Source organism: Musca vetustissima, unplaced genomic scaffold (assembly GCF_032173495.1).
Source record: "Musca vetustissima isolate MV318-11 ecotype Yass unplaced genomic scaffold, APGP_CSIRO_Mvet_v1 utg3050, whole genome shotgun sequence".
NCBI lineage: Eukaryota > Metazoa > Arthropoda > Insecta > Diptera > Muscidae > Musca > Musca vetustissima.
Window position 1 is genome coordinate 174,422 of NW_026875733.1, and position 2,145 is coordinate 176,566.

The 2,145-nt window shown below is 45.4% G+C and overlaps 1 non-coding gene across 1 annotated transcript; it reads left to right on the plus strand.

The window, feature by feature from the left end:
• Positions 1 to 1,735: 1,735 nt before the first annotated feature.
• LOC133338249 (U6 spliceosomal RNA) lies at positions 1,736 to 1,835 on the plus strand. Its single transcript, XR_009754627.1, has one exon. It is a non-coding gene; the product is annotated as a U6 spliceosomal RNA (small nuclear RNA).
• Positions 1,836 to 2,145: the final 310 nt, after the last annotated feature.

Sequence of the window (2,145 nt, forward strand, 5' to 3'; positions counted from 1 at the left end):
GATTCAAGCATCTCGATATACACCAGGCCACCTGGATTTCTCCCGATCAAGCAACGAGAAATCAAATTGATCATGTTGTGATACACGGAAGGCATTCATCCAGTGTTTATGACGTTCGATTCGAGGAGGGAATATCGATTCCGACCATTACCTTGTGGCAGCCAACGTTCGCACTCGTATTAATGTAGCAGCAAAGGTGCGATCTAACACAACACGGAAACACGACGTCGAAATTTTGCAAACACAACAGGTAGACGAGGCCTACTCCGCTCAACTTGTCCACCTGCTTGACGAAAACAATGCTTGTCCCGATAATAGTATAGCAGCACAATGGCACAGAATTGCCCACTCCCTACAAACTGCAGTCAAAGCAACACTTGGGTACCAAAAAACCACCAGTAGTGTCGTAATGCTACTGATCTGGAAAACGCAGAGTATAGGGCAACCCTGCAGACATTTGCAACACGTAATGTGATGGAGAATTATCGGGAGAAAAGGAGAGAGCTGAAACGTGTTTTCAGAAAAAAGAAGAAAGAACAAGAAAAACGTGAGCGTGAGCAAATCGAGATATACAGGAGTCAGAATGAAGTCCGGAAATTTTACCAACAAGTAAAACACCAAACCTAAGGTTTTGGTGCAGGCACATCCTTCTGTAGAGATGAAGAAGGCAACCTGGTGACAGAGACAGACAGTGTGTTGGGGATCTGGAAGGATAATTTTGAAAAGCTTCTGGTATCATATGGTGGCGGTGAAGAATATACCCCAGAACCAATAAGAGATGATTGTAAAGAGTGTATACCACCTAGTCAAGATGAGGTCAGAATAGCAATTAATCGGCTGAAGAATAATAAAGCCGCAGGTGCCAATGGGTTACAAGGTGAACTATTCAAGACTGGTGGTCAGATGCTGGTGAGGAGCATGCACCAGCTGATTAGTACAATTTGACTAGAGGAATGCATGTCCATTGATTTCAACCTCAGTATCCTGTGTCCCGCGCACAAAAAAGGAGACAATATGATATGTGCCAACTATAGAGAAATTAGACTTCTTCCTATCGCATATAAAGTGCTATCGAGTGTGCTGTGTGAACGATTGAAGCCAATGATCAATGACTTTATCGGATCATACCAATGCGGCTTCAGACCTGGCAAATCCACCATTGACCAGATTTTCACTCTGCGCCAAATCCTGGAAAAGACTTACGAAAAACACATCGACACATTGCACCTATTCGTAGACTATAAAGCCGCATTCGACAGCCCTATCCGTTCAGAGGTGTATAAATCCGTGTCTACGTTCGGCATTCCTGCAAAATTAGTACGGCTATGCAGGATAACTTTAAGTGGCACAAGGTCAGCAGTTAAAGTCGGAAAGGACCTATCGGAGCCTTTCAATACCGAACGAGGATTCAGACAAGGTGACAGTTTGTTGTGTGATCTTTTTAACATCCTGCTGGAAAAGGTCATACGAGACGCTGATGTGAACAGAGATGGCACTCTGTACACCAAGCAACACATGTAGCGTACACCAAGCGTAGGCGAGTACGCCGATGACATCGATAGAATGGGCCGAACATTGCGAGCGATAAAAGCCACCTTTGAACAAATTGAGAAGGAGTCTACCAAAGTGTGTCTGGGAGTAAACGGCGAGAAGACAAAGCTTACGTCCAGTAGACTAGGAACAACTGTGGAACTTAAGAACTACAGCTTCGAGGTAGTTAAAGACTTTATATACCTTGCTTGGGCAGAACATATACTAAAATTGGAACGATACAGAGAAGATTAGCATGGCCCCTGCGCAAGGATGACACGACTATGATGACATTAGAGATTTAGCAAGTATGGGTATATCGAATGGAGGGGCGGGGTGGGATTTCAGTAGGGCGATTGAAGACGATCGGACCTTTAGTTGTTTAAGTAGTTTTGCTCGTAAAGCATTTAGGAGAAAGACAGTACTTAGCGGAGGTGGTTCTCGTGCATAGCCCCCTTGCAGTTGGGTTTGTTCGGTTGCACCGGGTGGTGGTGGGTTGGTGCGGTTTGGTGCGGTTGTTGGTGGAGAGCTGTGGCTGTTGTGCTCTGCTGTTGTTTCTGCATCGTGGGAGGTTCGCGGTGTTTCTACTTCGCGGAAGTCACTTCTGCGGTTGTG